Below are 24,096 nucleotides of genomic sequence, written 5' to 3'. Positions count from 1 at the left end.
TTCTTTGTCTCCCCTCCCCCATTGCATTAACTGTTGTCTAAATTCCTTCACAGCTGGATCCTGTTGGGAGGAAATGCAGATGAAAGTGATGTGATCAGTAAGTAACACAAAAAGAAGTGTGAACACCTGGCTGTTACTAGTGATTTTATAGTGGAATCCTTCCTGACTTGTAGTTTCTCGGGGACATTTGTATTTTCTTCTCACTGTATTTAGGCACAATGTCTAATGAAAGCTGAACATCATCAGCAGGGAAAATAAAACAAAAAGCGATTTCCCTGACTGGGAATCGAACCCGGGCCACGGCGGTGAGAGCGCCAAATCCTAACCACTAGACCTCCAGGGAACTTGATAGATTTACTATGTGATGTGTGTCAGGACCTGAGACTGATGGATTTCTACTATAGATCTGCTGCATCATACTCAAATATCCAAAAAAGAAAAGAATATATCCACTCTTACAATATCCTTCTCCCTCTTGCCGTGATCCTAATTCTGTATTTAGTTAGATTATCTAATGGAAGCAGAAAATCACCTAGAGAAACAAAACTAAAAAAATAGTATTAATAACATTAAATTATTCATTGGTGAACGTGCTCGGATATTATTAGTGTGATTGTGTGTATATTTGTATATATTCCTGCATGATTAGCACTTGTTAGACTCAATACGTGAGGGGATTGCGTAACAAACAGGCACAACTCCCGCACATGTGATGAGACTGTCCAACAACCACAAATCATGCAGCCGCAGAGATTCGAACATAATATTCATATTTAAACTTTGTTATGGATTATTACAGGGGAAAAAAAAACTAAGTTTCCCTGACCGGGACTCAAACCCGGGCCGCGGCGGTGAGAGCGCTGAATCCTAACCACTAGACCACCAGGGAAGTTGTAACTTTGCCATGTATATGATTTATCACTCTTCTACTGACAACACAAAAAAAATACAGCAGAGGTAAAATTATCCACACAGATATGCTGATACTTTGTGAGAAAGCACACAAACTTTTTTATAAAGTAGGCATCTGCTGTGATGTTCTGCCGACTGAGATATCCGGGCTCTTTACTCCATTGTTTTCTGGTACATTGTTGCCATGTGTTATTGTTAACAGAAATGTTCTTTGGCTGCAGATTGTTGAAAAAACAAACCATTCTTTGCTCACCTTCCCCCAGTCCATGGACCAGTCTCGGCCGCTCAGCGACTGCCCATGTAGACGGACTGCCCACTTCAGAGACGCTGAGCTCACTGATTGGCTGGGGCACTGTCAGGGTGTCTGTGCTCTGAAAGCTGCAAATATGATTGTTCTGGTGAGCCAATACAGGTATCACTCCTAGGATACTTTTGGGAATAAAAGTATTTACATTTTTCCGGCTAACACAATATCATTTTTTATTGTACATTATTGCTTTGTTCACTTATAGTTTAGCTGCGACATTTGTGTTTTACTTCTCATTAGAGGTGAAATAGTCAATCAATAGGGTATAGTCTTCTGCTTCCTCCCCTGCCCAGGAGCTCTGCTATGATCAGACCAAGTCCCTGTAGACACGGCCATTACACAGAACACAGCAGGGACACATTTATAAGCACAGGAACATTTTATTTAAACACATCCAAATGTGGAAATTATTATTATTCCAAGATCTATTCATTAAAATCAACTTTGTTCATTGGAAAACCCATTTACCACCTTAGGCATATATTTACATCTAAGGTGGCCTCCTTTTGTTTGCTGTGGGCTTCGGCGCTGAGTCTGCAACTTTTCATCAGCTGACACTTGCCCCTTGAGAAGATGATTCGTGCCAGCTTTTACCATCCACAGTCTTGGGGCAAAAAAAGAATAATAAAAAGTCCAATTTCTCATTCATTTCTCTCCTCTGTTATGATCTAGCGTCCCCCGTGCCCCCCCCCCCTGGTACCTCCACAATCCCTGGACCCACCAGCTCTGTCCCTTTGCCCCCGACCTCTTCTTCCTGGATAAAAATGGCGAGTGCATGCACAGTGCACCTGCCGAGATCAGCCAGCCGGTACCCGGCAAAAATAGATTTTTCCTATTGGTTCATTTTGATCACTGTGATAGGGTCTATCACAGTGATCAAAATAAAAACAATAGTAAATTAAACCCCCTTTTGTCACCTCCTTAGTGTCACGACTCAGCTTTCGAGTGACCTGGGACCAGGGGCTCCTTTCTTGGACCTAACAATAGGTGTCGCCCTAGCTCGCCCTGTTCCCCAGGATACTTCAGATGGTGAAGATGCCAGGGCCTCTGCCCTGCTTTACCTCCTAAGTTAGCCTTTTGTCTGTCCCTTTCCCCCTCCCAGGGAAGCAGGGGTGTTACTGTGCACCACAGTATACTAACCTGACAAACAGGGCAACACACACAAGGGTAAACTGAAAGCTACACACAAACAAAATATTCACTCACATATAACAGAGGAATCCACCAGGGTGGGCAGGAAGGAGAAGAAAGAAAAACAGGGAAGGATAAAGAATTACCAAGCATACAAACCAAACAACACTCCTTCTCAAGCCAACTTCTCCTTTTTGTCATGCAGCAAGTGCTATCTCTGACAAGGACAAGGTAATAGAACTCAGATTTTATACAGAAAAGGAGTGGCTTTCCAAGCACAGCTGAACACAGGAATCTCCAACATGGCTAATTAACCCCTTTTCTGCTGGCAGAAATAAATATGTTTAATAAACCGGAGAAGTGCTTCTTAGCGGCGGAGTAGGAGCAACCAAACACTGTTTTTAATGGCCTCAGCTTCTGCATGTGCTCTTACGAGCTGTTCGCTGAGGGTTGATGATTTTGAAGAGCGTGACTTAGATGATTGTTTGGCTGAGCTGGAAATACAAGATGACATCTCGGCTATTAGCTCGATTCTTGCCTCTGTCTTGGCTTTTATATCGCCCACCGTGCTTTCTCTCTCAGAGTTAAGTTGTAGGAAAGCTTGCAGCTCCTTGCAGGGAACTGACGGGTTAAGTCTCTGTAACAGGGAGGTGCACTGATCTGCCTTTTCTGCATACAGTTGAAAATCTGAACACAGTTGTGCAAGGGTTCCCTCTGGTGGTCGTTCGAGAGACAGGCTGTCTATGTGACTCAGCAGTTTTTGCCATAGCTCTGCTATAGCACGAAGAAGATCACGCTTACTGGATTCTGGATTCTTCCTTACTTTCCATGTGGGCTTTGTGGGATGTCTAGCCTTCTCACTAGATGGTGGATTAAGTTCATGCCATAGCTCTGCTATAGCACGAAGAAGATCACGCTTACTGGATTCTAGATTCTTCCTTACTTTCCATGTGGGCTTTGTGGGATGTCTAGCCTTCTCACTAGATGGTGGATCAAGTTCTATGCACTCTTCCTCCAACAATGGGTCTGGCAGAGACCGTGTAGTCATTCCTTCAGCCATCCTGATTCACAGGGAGAAGGGGAGCTGTATAGTCTCTTATATGCTGAGAGCGGATGCTCTGCAGGAAGTTCTGTAGCTTTATAGAAGCTGTGGGTGGCTTTACAAATGAATCTGGTAAGTCTTTTTTACTATTCTGTCCCCGGGGCCTGTGGCTGCAAATATGGCTCTGTGAGATGCTGAATCTCTTCACCTTACTTACAATTGGCAATGGTCGCAGATAGCTTAACTTAGCTGCAGCACACATGTTATGAAGAATCCAGAAGAGACTTTGATTTCTTTAAGAATTCTTGATGAATGCATACAATCAGCAGCAGGTAAAAAAGACTTTCTTCAGACAGGCTGAAAGCACATGTGCCTCTAATGAAGCCAAGATGGAGACTAAGACACAGGGAGAAGAAGGAAGTGACATGACACCCAGCAGAGGGAGACAGAAGGGGCAAACTTCATGGAAAGGGAGGATTTCAGCTATGCAAAACACAGGAACACATAGCAACAATAAACAATATGAGAACTGCAATACAGCATGTAAAATGTACAGGACAGTCTGTAAAATGTCTCACTCATGGGACATGGGACATAACAAAGGGGTTACAATTATCTACACAATATATTATGGTACTTTGTAGGAGCTAATGGTCACAAGCTCTTAGGGTGAGTTCACACACGCGTATAAAAATAACGGTCAGCGTTTCATCCAGAAAAATGGGACAATTTTGTTTTCTCACTTGTCCATGTTCTGTCCGTATAAGATCACATGTGTTACAGCAGCAGCTATTAATAATTTACAGGACTATTTACACCGTCCATATGTTACATAAGTGCGATGTATCCGTAAAAATCAAATTTTGTATTGTGTCTTTGGCATCTAATTCTTTTTTTTTTTGCCCCCATAGACTTGGATTGTCCAGTCTTATTTGATGGACACTAGACCATGCTGTAATTTCTTTCACACCCAGATCCGGTCAGTGAAACTAATCGCTCATCTGCACTGCCCCATTGAATGACTTTGGTCTGAGTGCTGTCTGTTTTTGTCCCAGTCTGAACAAGCCTTTACCATCAGTAGATGTGAGCTTTGCTCTGCTGCTCCTAGGTTTTCTTTGAGAAGTTAATTCTGGTCTGCGCAGTAAACACTGGAGCGATCTGCCCGGTCACACAACTAGCAGAAGACGACTGGAGCGACACCGAGACCAGAAGTAGATGGAGACCAGTCAGTGTTCTACTACAGATAGGAAACGTGCATTAGTGATGCCACTCGGGGCATGAAATACAAAAATGTTTTCTCGGAACTCAAAAACTTTTCCCCAGGAGATTGACTTGTTGTATTGACCATGTAACCTGGCTAGCTCAGTCGGTAGAGCATGAGACTCTTAATGTCAGGGTCGTGGGTTTGAGCCCCACGTTGGGCGACGTTGATTTGACATAGAATCACTTGCCTTACTTTTCTCATTCCAGAAACATCCACACTTGTGTATACAGGTCCTTCTCAAAAAATTAGCATATAGTGTTAAATTTCATTATTTACCATAATGTAATGATTACAATTAAACTTTCATATATTATAGATTCATTATCCACCAACTGAAATTTGTCAGGTCTTTTATTGTTTTAATACTGATGATTTTAGCATACAACTCCTGATAACCCAAAAAACCTGTCTCAATAAATTAGCATATTTCACCCGTCCAATCAAATAAAAGTGTTTTTTAATACCAAACAAAAAAACCATCAAATAATAATGTTCAGTTATGCACTCAATACTTGGTCGGGAATCCTTTGGCAGAAATGACTGCTTCAATGCGGCGTGGCATGGAGGCAATCAGCCTGTGACACTGCTGAGATGTTATGGAGGCCCAGGATGCTTCAATAGCGGCCTTAAGCTCATCCAGAGTGTTGGGTCTTGCGTCTCTCAACTTTCTCTTCACAATATCCCACAGATTCTCTATGGGGTTCAGGTCAGGAGAGTTGGCAGGCCAATTGAGCACAGTAATACCATGGTCAGTAAACCATTTACCAGTGGTTTTGGCACTGTGAGCAGGTGCCAGGTCATGCTGAAAAATGAAATCTTCATCTCCATAAAGCATTTCAGCCGATGGAAGCATGAAGTGCTCCAAAATCTCCTGATAGCTAGCTGCATTGACCCTGCCCTTGATGAAACACAGTGGACCAACACCAGCAGCTGACATGGCACCCCACACCATCACTGACTGTGGGTACTTGACACTGGACTTCAGGCATTTTGGCATTTCCTTCTCCCCAGTCTTCCTCCAGACTCTGGCACCTTGATTTCTGAATGACATGCAAAATTTGCTTTCATCAGAAAAAAGTACTTGGGACCACTTAGCAACAGTCCAGTGCTGCTTCTCTGTAGCCCATTTCCTGCACACACCTGTGCACGGTGGCTCTGGATGTTTCCACACCAGACTCAGTCCACTGCTTCCTCAGGTTCCCCAAGGTCTGGAATCGGTCCTTCTCCACAATCTTCCTCAGGGTCCGGTCACCTCTTCTCGTTGTACAGCGTTTTCTGCCACATTGTTTCCTTCCAACAGACTTACCATTGAGGTGCCTTGATACAGCACTCTGGGAACAGCCTATTTGTTGAGAAATTTCTTTCTGGGTCTTACCCTCTTGCTTGAGGGTGTCAATGATGGCCTTCTTGACATCTGTCAGGTCGCTAGTCTTACCCATGATGGGGGTTTTGAGTAATGAACCAGGCAGGGAGTTTTTAAAAGCCTCAGGTATCTTTTGCATGTGTTTAGAGTTAATTAGTTGATTCAGAAGATTAGGGTAATAGGTCATTTAGAGAACCTTTTCTTGATATGCTAATTTATTGAGACAGGTTTTTTGGGTTATCAGGAGTTGTATGCCAAAATCATCAGTATTAAAACAATAAAAGACCTGACAAATTTCAGTTGGTGGATAATGAATCTATAATATATGAAAGTTTAATTGTAATCATTACATTATGGTAAATAATGAAATTTAACACTATATGCTAATTTTTTGAGAAGGACCTGTAATACAGAAGATTGATCTAGTGACTTGCAATTATAAAAAATATTTTTGATTAATTTATCAAGAATGTTGTCCCTGATCATTTCCTATTGATTCTACAAATTACAATGTAAGACTTTGTGCCCACAATGAGTTTTTGGCGCTGGGTATATTTGCTGCATAAAAACTCAGTGTCTTACAGTTCCAGCAATGTGGATGACTCTTAAGGTATGTTCATCGTAGCGTTTTTGCTGATCATTTCCTATTGGTTCTAGAAATTTGAGTGTAAGACCTTGTGTCCACGATGAGTTTTTAGTGAATTTTTGATGCTGGGTGTTTTTGCTGCATCCAAAGCTCAGTGTCTTAGGCCGGCGTCACACTGGCGAGTTTTACGGACGTAAGAGCACAGAAAATACGTCCGTAAAACTCGCAAAATAAACGGCACAATTATTCTCAATGGGGCTGCTCCTATCAGCCGTATATTATGGTTCAGTATTATACGGCTTTCTACGGCCGTACAAAATCGCAGCATGCTGCGTTTGTCAGCGTATTGCGCAAAAAAATCGCCAATGAAAGTCTATGGGGGCGAGAAAAATACGGATTCCACACGGATCAGCAGTGTGACTTGCGAGAAATACGCAGCGGTGTTAGTGAAAAGTCGGTAATTCAATTGCCGGCTTTTCATTTCTCCTGCCTAAACCCGACAGGATATGAGACATGGTTTACATACAGTAAACCATCTCATATCCCCTTTTTTTTGCATATTCCACACTACTAATGTTAGTAGTGTGTATTTGCAAAATTTCAGCGCTGTAGCTGCTAAAATAAAGGGTTAAATGGCGGAACAAATTGGCGTGGGCTCCCGCGCAATTTTCTCCGCCAGAGTGGTAAAGCCAGTGACTGACGGCAGATATTAATAGCCAGGAGAGGGTCCATGGTTATTGGCCCCCCCGTGGCTAAAAACATCTGCCCCCAGCCACCCCAGAAAAGGCACATCTGGGAGATGCGCCTATTCTGGCACTTGGCCACTCTCTTCCCATTCCCGTGTAGCAGTGGGATATGGGGTAATGAAGGGTTAATGCCACCTTGCTATTGTAAGGTGACATTAAGCCAGATTAATAATGGAGAGGCGTCAATTATGTCACCTATCCATTATTAATCCAATTGTTTGAAAGGGTTAAAAAACACACACACACATGATTTAAAATTATTTTAATGAAATAAACACAGCGGTTGTTTTAATATTTTATTGCTCTCTCAATCCACTTGCAGACCCTCGCTTGGCAAAACAATAAACCAACAATATACATACCTTCTGCTGACCCGTCACGTCCCACGAGGTAATCCATCTGAAGGGGTTAAAATATTTTACAAGCAGGAGCCCTGCAAATGCAGCTGTGCTCGTGCTTGTAATTCCCCGGCGAATGAAGGAAATGTAGGTCATTGACCTACATTTCCTTCAGTCGCAGTGATGCGCCCCCTGGTGGATGTCCTCATATGACCTGGAGCGTGGGAAAAAGTTCCCAGGCTGCAGTTCATGAGAACATCCAGCAGGGGCGCATCACCGTGACTGAAGGAAATGTAGGTCAATGACCTACATTTCCTTCATTCGCTGGGGAATTACAAGCACGAGCACAGCTGCATTAGCAGGGCTCCTGCTTGTAAAATATTTTAACCCCTTCAGATGGATTACCTCGTGGGACGTGACGGGTCAGCAGAAGGTATGTATATTGTGGGTTTATTGTTTTGCCAAGCGAGGGTCTGCAAATGGATTGAGAGAGCAATAAAATATTAAAACAACCGCTGTGTTTATTTCATTAAAATACTTTTAAATCATGTGTGTGTGTGTTTTTTAACCCTTTCAAACAATTGGATTAATAATGGATAGATGTCATAATTTACGCCTCTCCATTATTAATCTGGCTTAATGTCACCTTACAATAGCAAGGTGGCATTAACCCTTCATTACCCCATATCCCACCGCTACACGGGAATGGGAAGAGAGTGGCCAAGTGCCAGAACAGGTGCATCTTCCAGATGTGCCTTTTCTGGGGTGGCTGGGGGCAGATGTTTTTAGCCACAGGGGGGCCAATAACCATGGACCCTCTCCTGGCTATTAATATCTGCCGTCAGTCACTGGCTTTACCACTCTGGCGGAGAAAATTGCACGGGAGCCCACGCCAATTTTTTCCGCCATCTAACCCTTTATTTTAGCAGCTACAGCGCCCAAATTTTGCATACACACACTACTAACATTAGTAGTGTGGAATATGCAAAAAAAATGGGGATATGAGATGGTTTACTGTATGTAAACCATGTCTCATATCCTGTCGGGTTTGGGAAGGAGAAATGAAAAGCCGGCAATTGAATTACCGGCTTTTCACAGATATCGCGCGGTAGTAAATATAAATACAGACTATATATATATATATATATATATATATATATATATATATATACTAGCTATTGAACCCGTTCTACGCCCGGGTGGCGAGCATTTATATTGGAATATGGTCTCCATCCTGGTATGTGCTGCTCCCATCCTGTCATATGCTGCTCCATCCTGCGCCCCCATCCTGTCATGTGCTGCTCCCATCCTGTCATGTGCTGCTCCATCCTGCGCCCCCATCCTGTCATGTGCTGCTCCACCGTGTCATGTGCTGCTCCATCCTGCATCCCCATCCTGTCATGTGCTGCTCCATCCTGCGCCCCCATCCTGTCATGTGCTGCTCCACCGTGTCATGTGCTGCTCCATCCTGCGCCCCCATCCTGTCATGTGCCACTCCACCGTGTCATGTGCTGCTCCATCCTCATCCCCATCCTGTCATGTGCTCCTATCCTGCGCCCCCATCCTATCACGTGCTGCTCCATCCTGCGCCCCCATCAGTGCGGGCGGCTGTGCTGAGTGCGGGCGGCTGTGCTGAGTGCGGGCGGCTGTATGTGGCTGTGCTGAGTGCGGGCGGCTGTATGTGACGTGGCTGTGCTGGGTGCGGGCGGCTGTGCTGGGTGCGGCAGCTGTGGACGGCTGTGCTGGGTGCGGTGGCTGTGCTGGGTGCAGCGGCTGTGCGTGGCTGTGGGAGGCTGTGCGTGGCTGTGCTGGGTGTGGCGGCTGTGCGTGGCTGTGGGCGGCTGTGCTGGGTGCGGCGGCTGTGCTGGGTGCGGTGGCTGTGCTGGGTGCGGCGGCTGTCCGTGGCTGTAGGCGGCTGTGCGTGGCTGTGCTGGGTGCGGAGGCTGTGCGTGGCTGTGGCGGCTGTGCTGGGTGCAGCGGCTGTGCTGGGTGCGGCGGATGTGCTGGGTGCGGCGGCTGTGCTGGGTGCGGCGGCTGTGGGTGGCTGTGCTGGGTGCAGCGGTTGTGCGTGGCTGTGCTGGGTGCGGCGGCTGTGCGTGGCTGTGGGCGGCTGTGCTGGGTGCGGCGGCTGTGCTGGGTGCGGCGGCTGTGCTGGGTGCGGCGGCTGTGCTGGGTGCGGCGGCTGTCCGTTGCTGTGGGCGGCTGTGCGTGGCTGTGCGTGGCTGTGGTCGGCTGTGCTGGGTGCGGCGGCTGTGCGTGGCTATGGGTGGCTGTGCGTGGCTGTGGGCAGCTGTGCTGGGTGCGGCAGCTGTGCTGGGTGCGGCGGGCGGCTGTGCGTGGCTGTGGGCGCCTGTGCGTGGCTGTGGGCGGCTATGGTCGGCTGTACTGGGTGCGGCGGCTGTGCGTGGCTGTGGTCGGCTGTGCTGGGTGCGGCGGCTGTGCGTGGCTATGGGTGGCTGTGGGCAGCTGTGCTGGGTGCAGCGGGCGGCTGTGCGTGGCTGTGGGCGGCTATGGTCGGCTGTGCTGGGTGCGGCGGCTGTGCGTTGCTGTGGGCGGCTGTGCTGTGCGTGGCTGTGCTGGGCGCGGCGGCGGTGCTGGGTGCGGCCATTTTCTTGGTCCTGCTCCCGGAGTCGGCGCCTGCGCAGTCCGCGCTTTCCGGCGCCATTTTCTTGAAGACACTGCAATGTGTCTTCAAGAAAATGGCGCCGGAAAGCGCGGACTGCGCAGGCGCCGATTCCGGGAACAGGGGGACAGTCACGGCCCGGAAGCGCGTCGGTGGAACGGGTCAGGTAAGTATACTCACCCTCCGCCTCCTGGCTCGTCCCTGCTTGTCCGGTGGAGATCGCGGTGTGCGTTCAGCGCTTACGCATACCGCGATCTCCTGGGAGCGTCGCTCTGTGCGGTCCAGACTGCGCCGGCGCTTGCGCAGTCTATAGAGGCTTCGGACAGAGTGACGCTCCCAGCGTTATATTATAGATACATACACCGTATATATGTTTTCCCGAACATTTGAGCACATATATCCATTAGATATCGGTTTTGCAAGCCTGCGAGAAAATATCGCAGTACGGATGCCATACGGATTACATACGGAGGATGCCATGCGCAAAATACGCTGACACACCCTGCCTACGGATCACTATTTTGGGAACATTTCTCCGTATTACGGCCGTACTACGGCCGTAAAATACAGACCGTATTGTCTTACGCCGAGTGTGATGCTGGCCTTACAGTTACAGCAAAGTGGATGGGATTTAGAGTATGTTCACACTTGGCATTTTTGCTGCTTTTTTTAAGGCCTGTTTCACACGTCAGTGGCTCCGGTACGTGAGGTGACAGTTTTCTCATGTATCGGAGCCACTGACACACGTAGACCCATAAAAATCAATGCATCTGTGCAGATGTCATTGATTTTTTGCAGACCGTGTCTCCGTGTGCCAAACACGGAGACATGTCAGTGTTCGTGGGAGCGCACGTATTACACGGACCCATTAAAGTCAATGGGTCCGTGTAAAACACGTACCTCACACGGACGTTCTCCGTGTGGCGTGCAGGAGACAGCGCTCTAGTAAGCGCTGTCCCCCCCCACATGGTGCTGAAGCAGCGATTCATATCTTCTGTGCAGCAGCGTTTGCTGCATAGAAGATATGAATAAGAGTGTTTAAAAGAAAGATCTTATTATAATAAGATATTATTATTATTATTATTATTAAGATCTATCTGTCCACCCTGTGTGCCCCCCGCTGTTCTGAAAATACTCACCCGCCTCCCTCGTTGGCTGTCGCTGCTTCCTGTCCTGGCCGCGCCTTCTACTGTATGCGGTCACGTGGGGCCGCCGATTACAGTCATGAATATACGGCTCCACCTCCCATAGGGGTGGAGCCGCCTATTCATGACTGTAAATGAGCGGCCCCACGTGACCGCATACAGTAGAAGGTGCGCGGCCAGGACAGGAAGCAGCGACAGCCAACGAGGGAAGCAGGTGAGTATTTTCAGAACAGCGGGGGGGCGCACAGGGGGTTGGAGGGCTGCGGACAGATAGATCTTTCTTTTAAACACTATTATTCATATCTTCTATGCAGCAAATGCTGCTGCACAGAAGATATGAATCGCGGCTTCAGCACGATGCAGGGGACAGCGCTAAACTTTAGCGCTGTCTCCTGCACGCTCCGTGTGGTACCCACTCGGCACACGGGCGGCACACGTGTGCCGCACGTATGGCCTACGTGAGCTCACGGGCACACGGACACGGATAACTCCGGTACCGATTTTTTCCGGTACCGGAATTATCTGGACGTGTGGGACAGGCCTTATGCAAATTTTCAGCTGTGTTTTACAGTGCCAACAAAGTCAATGAGATTCCATTTTTTTTTTTTTGTCCTCAGTATTTAGTGCTTTGCTTAGTTTTTGCAGCCACTTGTTTCAGCGTTTTTCATCCATTGAAAGTAATGGGTGGAGAAAAAATTCAGGTAGCAGGTTTCGCTGTGGTTCTTATGCCAAAACCTGATGAAGTAGAATGATTTTTTTTCTTGTCTCTAAACTTTATCAGCACGCACAAGAGACAAATGTGGAAAGACAAAAACAGCAAAAAATGCAAGAAAAAAAACAAAAATACACTATCAAAGCGTCAGCCATCGCGGGTGTGAATGAAGGTCTAAAGGTACCTTCACACGAAGCGACGCTGCAGCGATAGCGACAACTATGCCGATCGCTGCAGCGTCGCTGTTTGGTCGCAGGAGAGCTGTCACACAGACAGCTCTCCAGCGACCAACGATGCAGAGGTCCCCGGGAAACCAGGGTAAACATCGGGTTACTAAGCGCAGGGCCGCACTTAGTAACCCGATGTTTACCCTGGTTACCAGCGTAAAAGTAAAAATAACAAACAGTACATGCTCACCTGCGCGTCCCCCGGCGTCCGCTTCCTGTACTGTGTGAGCGCCGGCCCTAACAGCAGAGCGGTGACGTCACCGCTGTGCTTTTACTTTCACTTTAGGGCCGGCTCTCACAGTCAGAGCAGGAAGCGGACGCCGGGGGACGCACAGGTGAGCATGTACTGTTTGTTATTTTTACTTTTACGCTGGTAACCAGGGTAAACATCGGGTTACTAAGCGCGGCCCTGCGCTTAGTAACCCGATATTTACCCTGGTTACCAGCGTAAAACATCGCTGGTATCGTTGCTTTTGGTGTCAAACCTGATGATACACGCCGGTCTGACGACCAAATAAAGTTCTGAACTTTATTCAACGACCAGCGATATCACAGCAGGATCCAGATCGCTGCTGCGTGTCAAACACAACGATATCACTAGCCAGGACGCTGCAACGTCACGGATCGTTGTCGTTCTCGTTGTAAAGTCGTTTCGTGTGAAGGTACCTTAATTCATAGGTGGAATCTTGTACCTTTTGTCTTTGTCTCCCCTCCCCCATTGCATTTAACTGTTGTCTAAATTCCTTCACAGCTGGATCCTGTTGAGAGGAAAAGCAGATGAAAGTGATTTGATCAGTAACACAAAAAGAAATGTGAACACCTGGCTGTTACTAGTGATTGGATAGTGGAATCCTTCCTGACTTGTAGTTTCTCGGGGACATTTGTATTTTCTCTTCACTGTATTTAGGCACAATATCTAATGAAAGCTGAACAACATCAGCAGGGAAAATAAAACAAAAAGCAACTTCCCTGACCGGGAATCGAACCCGGGCCGCGGCGGTGAGAGCGCCGAATCCTAACCACTAGACCACCAGGGAACTTGATAGATTTACTATGTGATGTGTGCCAGGACCTGAGACTGATGGATTTCTACTATAGATTGGCTGTATCATACTCAAATATCCAAAAAAGAAAAGAATATATCCACTCTTACAATATCCTTCTCCCTCTTGCCGTGATCCTGATTCTGTATTTAGTTAGATTATCTGATGAAAGCAGAACATCACCTAGAGAAAGAAAGCTAAAAGAATTAATAACATTAAATTATTCATTGGTGATGAGTGAACGTGCTCCGATATTATGAATGTGCTTGCATATATATATATATGTATATATATATACTAGATGGTGGCCCGATTCTAACGCATCGGGTATTCTAGAATATGTATGCGTAGTGTATAGCACAGCCCACGTAGTATATTGTGCAGCCCACGCAGTACATTGCGCAGCCCATGCAATACATTGCGCAGCCCACGCAGTACATTGTGCAGCCCTCGTAGTATATCGCGCAGCCCACATAGTATATCACGCAGCCCACTTAGTATATCGCGTAGCCTACGTAGTATATCGTGCAGCTCACGTATATCGCGAAGCCCACGTAGTATATCGCACAGCCCACGTAGTACATTGCACAGCCCACGTTGTATATTGCGCAAGCCACGTTGTATATTGCGCAGCCCACGTAGTATATTGCGCAGCCCAAGCAGTATATTGCGCAGGCCACGTATATTGCGCAGCCCACGTTGTATATTGCCCAGCCTATGTAGTATATTGCACAGGCCACGTTGTATATTGCGCAGCCCATGTAGTATATTGCCCAGCACACGTAGTATATTGCACAGCCCACATTGTATATTGCGCAGCCCACGTATATAGCAATGTGGGCATGATATCCCTGTTAAAAAAAAATAATTAAAATAAAAAATAGTTATATACTCACCTTCCGTTGGCGCCTGGATCCAGGAAGCGGTTACTGACGCTTGGGATCCACCGAAGCTCCGCCGAGCTGCTGGCGCCGGCTGCCATCTTCCTTTCCCAGGATGCTTTGTGAAATTACCCAGATGACTTAGCGGTCTCGCGAGACCGCTAAGTCTTCTAGGTAGTTTCGCAATACATCGCCGGGAATGGAAGATGGGGCTGGCGCGAGCGGCTCGGCGAACTACGGAGGGTGAGTATAGCAGGTTTTTTGTTTTTTTTATTATTTTTAACATTACATTTTTTTACTATTGATGCCGCATAGGCTGCATCAATAGTAAAAAATTGGGGACACACAGGGTTAATAGGGGTTACGGAGTGCGTTACCCGCGGCATAACGCGGTCTGTTACCGCCGGCATTAACCCTGTGTGAGCGGTGACCGGACAGCGTATGCGGGCGCTGGGCAGTGAGTGCGGGGAGTAAAGAGCGGCCATTTTCTGCCAGACTGTGCACGTCGCTGATTGGTCGTGGCAATGGTCGTGGGCGTTTTGCCATGACCAATCAGCAACTTGGATTCCATGACAGACAGAGGCCGCGACCAATGAATATCCGTGACAGACAGAAAGACAGACGGAAGTGACCCTTAGACAATTATATAGTAGATATATAATCCTGCATGATTAGCAATTGTTAGACACAACACATGAGGGGATTGCGTAACAAACTGGCAAAACTCCCGCATGTGTTGAGACTATCCAACAACCGCAAATCATGCAGCCGCAGAGACTCGAACATAATATTCATATTTAAACTTTGTTATGGATTATTACAGGGGAAAAAAAACAACACATAGCTGATAAGGTTTGTCTAAATATGAAGTTCTATCCATAGGAAAATCTAATCATAAACAAGCAGGGTAACGTTTCTCCTTATGGAGAGTGACATACCAGCTGGCTTGTCAAGGTAAGGAGGCTTATTCGCCTCAGAAGAGGCAATTTGCATATTTAATTTCCCAGAGGCGAATAAGCCTCCTTACCTTGACAAGCCAGCTGGTATGTCACTCTCCATAAGGAGAAACGTTACCCCTTAGACCCCAGTCCAGAGCCTCTCACCTAGCCAAATCAGTTCTCATGCTTTACACTGACAAGGGCCAACAGCCCGAAACACCGTGTCTGCGAATTGAGATACTGATTTGGCTTTTATCCTAAGTCATATTGCACGACTCGTTAAAGGGTTGATTGTGACTTCGCTACTTCTACTAGGGTCTATCACAGTGATCAAAATGAAAAACAATAGTAAATTAAACCCCCCTTTGTCACCTCCTTAGTCTCACGACTCAGCTTTCGAGTGAACCGGGGCCAGGGGCTCCTTTCCTGGCCCTAAAAATAGGTGGCTCACTAGCTCGCCCTGTTCCCCGGGATACTTCAGACGGTGAAGACGCCAGGGCCTCCGCCCTTGCTTTATCTCCTAAGTTAGCCTTTTGTCTGTCCCTTTCCCCCACCCAGGGATGAAGGGGTGTTACTGTGCACCACAGTATACTAACCTGACAAACAGGGCAACACACACAAGGGTAAACTGAAAGCTACACACACACAAAATATTCACTCACATATAACAGAGGAATCCACAAGAGTGTGCAGGAAGGGGAAGAAAGAAAAACGGAAGGATAAAGAATGAGGGTGTGTGTCCACGGTCAGTAAACGCTGCTTGTTTGACGCTGCACAGAGCTGCAGCGTCAAACACGCAGCGTCCAGATGTTCCAGCATAGTGGAGGGGATTTTTTGAAATCCCGTGTCCACTATGCGTGGAAACCCGCACGCGGCGGGCCTGTGACTCCGGACATGCTGCGCGTCTTTTCAGATCGCAGCATGTCCGTACACCTTTCGGGGACGCAGCGTCCCCGCAAGGCATAACACAGGGCGCTATGGGAGGGGGGCGATGATCCCGGATGTGTACAGTTAACACATCCGGCATCATTGCGTCCCAGAAGGGGGCGGGGCTTAGCGCCGAGCGGCTTCGCCGCTCCAGCGATACCGCCGGCCATCCTGAACGTGGACACGCAGCCTTACCAAGCATACAAACCAAACAACAGTCGCTTATACTGTACCTCCTCCAGCACTCCTTCTCAAGCCAACTTCTCCTTTTTGTCATTCAGCAAGTGCTATCTCTGACAATAGAACCCAGATTTTATAGGGAAAAGGAGTGGCTAACCAAGCACAGCTGAACATAGGAATCTCCAACATGGCTGATTAACCCCTGTTCTGCTGAAAGAAATAAAAGTTTAATAAACTGAAGTGCTTCTTCTCAGCGGCGAAGTAGGAGCAACCAAATGCTGTGGTTTTCTGGCTCCGCTCTGTTGCAATAACCCTGTGACACTTAGGTAAAAGTAATAAAATAAAAAATATTTTTTTCCCATTCTTTGCAGTTAGGGTTAGGTTTGGGGTTAGGGATATGGTTGGGGCTAGGGTTGGGCTAGGCTTAGGGCTGGGCTAGGGTTAGGGTTGTGTTGGGGTTACAGTTGTGTACGGGTTACGGTTGGGGTTGGTGTTAGGGTTGTGGCTAGGGTTGTGATTAAGATTGGGATTGGAGTTACGGCTAGGGCTGTGTTAGGGTTGGGATTAGAATTGGGGGGTTTCCACTATTACATACAACAGGGGTCTTCAAACGCTATAAAAAAGTCAAAACGTGTCCAAAAAGTCAAACGGTGCTCCCTTCTGAGCCCTGCCATGCACACAAACTGTGGCTTTCCCCAACATACGGGATATCGGCGTAGTCTGTAGAAATTGCACAACAAGTATTGTTGTTTATTTTCTCCCATTACCCTTGTGAAAATAAAAAAGTTTGGGTCTAATATACATTTTTTGTGAAAAAATTAAAATGTTCTTTTTTTCCTTCCACATTGCTTTAGTTCTCGTGAAGCACCTGAAGGGTTACTAAACTTCTTGAATGTGGTTTTGAGCACCTTGAGTGGTGCAATTTTTAGAATAGTGTCACTTTTGGGAATTTTCTGTCTATTGACTGACTCACATGTGAGGTAGTCCCTAAAAAAATGGTTTTATAAATTTTGTTGCAAAAATTAGAAATCGCAGGTCAAATTTTAACCCTTATAATATCCTAACAAAATAAAATTATGTTTCCAAAATTGTGCTGATGTAAGGTTGAAATGTGGAAAATATTATTTATTAACTATTTTTGTCACCCGCCTCTGATTTAAGGGCACAAAAATTAAGTTTTAAAATTGCAAAATGTTCAAAATTTTTGCCAAATTTGTTTTTTTTCATAAATAAAAGCAAGTCATATGTGAAGTACAATATGTAAAAAAAAATACAGCCTCAGAATCAGTGGAATCCGTTGAAGCGTTCCAGAGAAATAACCTCATAAAATGAAAGTGGTCAGAATTGTAAAAATTGGCTTGGTCATGTTGTGCTTAAAAGGTTAAATCATTGAAAGGCACTTTACAATATTATTCATTTTGATAATTTTGTAAACTAGAATTATATAAAGAACACTTCCGCCCGAACAGGGACTTGAACCCTGGACCCTCAGATTAAAAGTCTGATGCTCTACCGACTGAGCTATCCGGGCTCTGTAAATAACTGCTAATGACACTATTGTGAGGCTGCAGGAACACATCCAGAGCTGCAGGAACACATCCAGAGATTCTTTTGTGAGTACTGTTTGGGAAATCTTTCATTACTCAGCTAAATGTTATTCTGACCTTTTTTTTTTTTTTTTTTTTACACAAACCAAATATTCACGTGAAAATAATTGCAGCATTAGTCTCCAATATTTTGGATGTGGGGCATCACTACCTATGTATTGGTGGTGTGAGATCGGTTGCTCAGAAACATTTAACCCTTTCCAAAAATGTACTGTGGTGCCCATTTTAAGTGTATTTAGGTCAGGACACCCAGGGCAGCTTCCTACTACCTGCATGCCCATACAGTAGTGTAGTTGATCCTACAAGGGCATTACAATTATCTACACAACATATTATGGTACTTTGTAGGAGCTAACGGTCACAAGCTCTTAGAGCGAGTTTACACATGCGTATAATAATAACGGTCAGAGTTTCATCCAGAAAAATGGGACAATTTTGTTTTCTCATTTGTTTGTATGCTGTCCTTATAAGATCACGTGTATTACAGCAGCAGCTATTAATAATTTACAGCACTATTTACACAGTCCCTATGTTACAGAAGTGCGATCTATCCGTAAAAATCAAATTTTGTATTGCGTCTTTGGCATCCAATTTTTTTTTTTGCCCCCATAGACTTGGATTGCCCAGTCTTATTTGATTGATTGACACTAGACCATGCTGTAATTTCTTTCACACCCAGATCCGGTCAGTGAAACTAATCGCTCATCTGCACTGCCCCATTGAATGCCTTTGGTCTGAGTGCTGGCTGTTTTTGTCCCAGTCTGGTCGACCCTTTACCATCAGTCCATGTGAGCTTTGCTCTGCTGCTCCTAGGTTTTCTTTGAGAAGTTAATTCTGGTCTGCGCAGTAAACACTGGAGCGATCTGCCCGGTCACACAACTAGCAGAAGACGACTGGAGCGACACCGAGACCAGAAGTAGATGGAGACAGGTAAGTGTTTTACTACAGATAGGAAACGCGCATTAGTGATACCACTCAGGGCATGAAATAAAACAAATGTTTTCTCTGAATTTAGAAACTTTTCCCTAGGAGATTGACATGCTGTATTTCCCATGTAGCCCGGCTAGCTCAGTCGGTAGAGCATGAGACTCTTAATCTCAGGGTCGTGGGTTTGAGCCCCACGTTGGGCGATGTATTTTGACATTTTCACTTTTCTCATTCCAGAAACATCCACCCTTGTGTATAATACAGAAGATTGATGTAGTGACTTGCAGTTATAAAAAACATTTTTCATTAATTTTTCACGAATGTCCCAGATCATTTCCTATTGATTCTACGAATTACAATGTAAGGCTTTGTGCCCACAATGAGTTTTTGGTGCTGGGTATTTTTGCTGCATCAAAAGCTCAGTGTCTTACAGTTCCAGCAATGTGGATGGGATTTAGGATATGTTCACATGTGGCGTTTTTGCTGCGGTTTTTTAATGCCAATTTTCAGCTGCTTTTTATAACACCAGCAAAGTCTATGAGATTCCAGAAATCACATATATTGTTTTTTTGGCCTCAGTGTTTTGTGCTTTGCTTGGTTTTTGCAGAATAGAGCATGTCCCTTCTTTCAGTATTTTTAACTAATTGAAAATTGTCTCTTCAGAGAGGAAGAGGACTAGAACTCTAGTGTCACCTATTGGAAGTAGAAATCCTAACAGTCAATGTCGACCCTTTAACGAGCCTTGTCACAGGATAAAAGCCAAACCAGGATCTCAATTTTATCCTAAGTCATGTGACAATGCTCGTTAAAGGGACGACATTGACTGTTAGGATTGCTACTTCCAATAGGTGGCACTAGAGTTCTAGTCCTCTTCCTCTCTGAAGAGACAATTTGCATATTTCCCAGAGGAGCATTGAGGCTTTTACGTCTCCTCACCTCGGCATGCTTAACATGTCACTCTCCGCAAGGAGAAACGATACTTCTTGGATCCCTTACTCATTGAAAGTAATGGGTGATGAAATAATACAGCAAAAGGTTTTCCTGCCTTTTTTTCCTGTCATTAAACTTTATCAGAATGCACAAGAGACAAATGTAGCATGACAAAACGCAGCAAAAAATGCAACAAAAACGCAAGAAAAACCAAGCAAAACCTGCAGGGAACACGACATGTGTGAACATAGCCTTACAGTTCCAGCACTCCAGCACAGTGGATGGGATTTAAAAATTTATTTTATTTAAAAAAAAAAAGATATTTTGACAAATTTTATCTTCAGTCTTCGTGGGAACAGTTTGGGGAAGGCCATTTTCTGTTCCCCATGACTGCGCCCAGTGCACAAGGTCTATAAAGGCATGGAGGAGGAGATTGGTGGGAAAAAACTTGACTCACAGAGTCCTAACCTCAACCCCACTGAACTTTACTTTCAGAAGGTCAGCCATTGAGGGTGAGAATGAGGGTCTAATTCATAGGTGTATTGTTACCTATGACTGTTGTGTTTGAAACTGTTAAACTGTAAAGCGCTGCGGAATATGTTGGCGCTATATAAATAAAGATTATTATTATTATTATTATTATAGGTGGAATCTTGTACCTTTTGCCTTTGTCTCCCCTCCCCCATTGCATTAACAATGACTGTTGTCTAAATTCCTTCACAGCTGGATCCTGTTGGGAGGAAAAGCAGATGAAAGTGATGTGAGGGGCAAGTAAGGCTACTTTCACACTAGCGTCGTACTGCGATGTGGCAACGTACCGATGCAAACTGATTAGAAAACACAAAGGTGGCAGCAGATGCAGTTTTACAACGCATCCGCTGCCCCATTGTGATGTCCGGGGAGGCGGGGGCGGAGTTCTGGCTTCGCATGCGCGGTCAGAAATGGCGGACACGACGCACCCAAAAACGTTACATGTAATGTTTTTTGTGCCAACGGTCCGACGCAACACGACGCAACCGTCGCACGACGGTTGCGACGTGTGGCAATTCGTTGCAATGTGTCGCTAATGCAAGCCTATGGAGAAAAAACACATCCTGCAAGCAATTTTGCAGGATGCGTTTTTTCTACAAAACGATGCATTGCGACGTGCAGTGCACAACGCTAGTGTGAAAGTAGCCTAACACAAAAGAAGTGTGAACACCTGGCTGTTACTAGTGATTGGATAGTGGAATCCTTCCTGACTTGTAGTTTCTCAGAGACATTTGTGTTTTTTTTCTCACTCTAGGGCTGAATACTGACGCTTCGCTGCAGCTTTTCCTAGTGCTACTGATTGGATTTTAACTATTTAGCTGCAGCTCACTGAATGGCATTTGGATTGCAGCTAAATAGATAAAATCAGGAATTATTGCTGCAAACAGTCTTCGTGTTCCCCGTGCCTTTAATCCCTAGTTTATCAAACAGTTTGCATCGGAATATTGGTGTAAATCTGAAACGTTATATTTATTTCTGCACAACTTGACTTGTTCAAATGTTTTGTGATTTTTGCCATTTACGCCAACTCGGCAAACTTTCTGAAAAGTGGATGGAACTTAACCAGGAGGAGTGTAGCCGAGCACCGCCAACTTATTTATGCTGAATAGTTGCAGGAATTGGGACAGAAATGTCTTCCGGTCCCTGATTGGTGTATGAGTGAAAGATGCTCAAATTCACTAAGAGTCGTATCTTACTTCAGTGCACCCGTCATCAGAATACCAGTATTGATGAATTTAGGTCTACATCATAGAGACACCTACAATGCCCTACTCCTTGTTAATGAGATCATATTTCTGTATCTATTCACAATATCTAATGAAAGATGAACTACATCACCTGGAAAAATTAAACAAAAAGCTATTTCCCTGTCCGGGAATCAAAGTGTAGCTGGATTTAGAACATTTCTGTGTTTGATAGTCATATTGGGGGGATATTAAATGGCGAGGTTATAGGGGCTCTCAGACATTATCATGTATCACCACATTCTGGACAGCACTTATAGGGTCCTGCTTTATATAGGGGGCTGGAGACCTTGTTTTATGTTTTACTGTCATCGGGGAATGGGCAAATTTCCCACATCAAGTTTGTAACATGCCCTCAGCTGCAAGGGTATGTTTTCGAACCAAGTAGGTAGAGAATGGGTATCGGAGCATGTGCTGATCAAGTCTGTGGGAATTGTCAGGGACAGGAGACTACACGTGATGCCTTCATCTATGGGGTAGTAATCTTGGGGTCATTGGAGATCTACGCAGAGTCCAATTTTCTGCAACACATCTGTCCCTAACGAATTAAGATGCATCAGGGTGACAACTTGGGTCACTCACAATTAAATGTTATCATGCAAATTCAGTCAGAGGGTCTGATTAATTTGTAATTTAGTAGGTCACCCCCTACGCCTTCCCAAGTTGCATATTTGGGGGACAGTATGTCCTTTGAGACGTGTTCCTGCACGAATACTGTACAGGCTGCTCCAGTGTTTATTATGAATGAAACAGATCGTCCCTCCCCAGGAAGAAAATGGTGGACATTGAGTGTGGGCCCCTGGGAGGTGACAATGGGGCACAGGGAGATATCTGGATTGCCAGTTTCCTAAGGGGGGGGGTTCAGGATAGTAGCTATTGATTTTATAGGACATTTGACTGAAAAATATTCTTTTTGTCCACAACACCAAAATTAGTTTGCTGCAGTCTCTATTCTTCCTTGATGGTTTCTTCCCCCTCTCCCTCTTTCCTTTCTGGCTGCACCTGTTCTAATTAACTCTTTCTTTTAGATGCTTTCTACTCCAGCACCTTGGGTTATTTCCTTCAGATCAACCCATTGCATATTACGCCACTCCAGGCGACTAGTACATACTACAGTCTGGACTATAGTATTAACCATATCCACCATGTGTATCACAGAGGAAAAAAGAGGCAAAAGCAAATCAACGTACTATTAAAATTAAATAATTTATTTCACATATACACTTATTAATGCCTCCTGTTGAGGAAGCCAGTACGGCGAAATGGCACTGTCGTGGTATCTGAGGATACTGACACCGGGACAAATACTTATTTAACCCCTTTACCCCCAAGGGTGGTTTGCACGTTAATGACCGGGCCAATTTTTGCAATTCTGACCACCGTCCATTTATGAGGTTATAACTCTGGAACGCTTCAACGGATCCCGGTGATTCTGACAATGTTTTCTCGTGACATATTGTACTCCAAGATAGTGATAAAATTTATTTGATATTACCTGCGTTTATTTGTGAAAAAAATGGAAATTTGGCCAAAATTTTGAAAATTTCGCAATTTTCCAAATTTGAATTTTTATGCAATAAAATCACAGAGATATGTCACACAAAATACTTAATAAATAACATTTCCCACATGTCTACTTTACATCAGCACAATTTTGGAACCAAAATTTTTTTTTGTTAGGGAGTTATAAGGGTTAAAATTTGACCAGCAATTTCTCATTTTTACAACACCTGTTGTGATCCCAATGGCAAGGGATCTCCGAGATTAAAGCAAAGTCTGCAAACATAAATACCAGCTCATAGGGAAGTGGTAACTAAGCTGACCATGTAGCTGATCCTAGCACAAACACTAACAGTAGCCGGGGAACATGCCTACGTTGATCCTAGACGTCTCGCGCCAGCCGGAGAACTAACTAACCCTATCAGGGAAAATAAGACCTCTCTTGCCTCCAGAGAAAAGACCCCAAAGTAATACAAGCCCCCAACAAATAATAACGGTGAGGCAAGAAGAAAAGACAAACATAAGAATGAACTAGATTTTAGCAAAGAGAGGCCCACTGACTAAATAGCAGAAGATAGAAAGATGACTTATATGGTCAGCAAAAAACCCTGCAAAATATCCACGCTGAGTATCCAAGAACCCCCAAACCGACTAACGGTGAGGGGGGAGAATATCAGCCCCCTAGAGCTTCCAGCGATATCAGGAATCACATTTTGTACAAGCTGGACAAAAATAAGAACAATGCAAATAAACAAAAATAAGAAAGCAGGACTTAGCTTATCTTGCAAAGAACCAGGACCTGAAGACAGGAGCAAACAGAAATGAACTGATTACAACGATGCCAGGCACTGGACTGAGAATCCAGGAAGTTTAAATAGCAACACCCCAGGCCTAACGAAGCAGGTGAGTACCAACCTGGTAAAAGACAATCAAGTGCCAAATCACTAGTGACCACAAGAGGGAGCCAAGAAGTATAGTTCACAACAAACACC

At 45.2% G+C, this 24,096-nt stretch overlaps 4 non-coding genes across 4 annotated transcripts; all 4 read right to left on the bottom strand.

Moving 5' to 3' along the window:
* Window positions 1-271: 271 nt before the first annotated feature.
* TRNAE-CUC (transfer RNA glutamic acid (anticodon CUC)) lies at window positions 272-343 on the bottom strand. Its single transcript has one exon. It is a non-coding gene; the product is annotated as a tRNA-Glu (tRNA).
* A 474-nt stretch (window positions 344-817) lies between these two features.
* Window positions 818-889, bottom strand: TRNAE-CUC (transfer RNA glutamic acid (anticodon CUC)). Its single transcript has one exon. It is a non-coding gene; the product is annotated as a tRNA-Glu (tRNA).
* Window positions 890-13,361: 12,472 nt separating this feature from the next.
* TRNAE-CUC (transfer RNA glutamic acid (anticodon CUC)) lies at window positions 13,362-13,433 on the bottom strand. Its single transcript has one exon. It is a non-coding gene; the product is annotated as a tRNA-Glu (tRNA).
* Window positions 13,434-17,823: 4,390 nt separating this feature from the next.
* On the bottom strand, window positions 17,824-17,896 carry TRNAK-UUU (transfer RNA lysine (anticodon UUU)). Its single transcript has one exon. It is a non-coding gene; the product is annotated as a tRNA-Lys (tRNA).
* Window positions 17,897-24,096: the final 6,200 nt, after the last annotated feature.

The sequence above is a fragment of the Ranitomeya variabilis genome, chromosome 5, assembly GCF_051348905.1.
Source record: "Ranitomeya variabilis isolate aRanVar5 chromosome 5, aRanVar5.hap1, whole genome shotgun sequence".
Classification (NCBI taxonomy): Eukaryota; Metazoa; Chordata; class Amphibia; order Anura; family Dendrobatidae; genus Ranitomeya; species Ranitomeya variabilis.
Note: the sequence above shows the minus strand (reverse complement) of the source record. Positions and strands in the feature narration are given on the sequence as shown.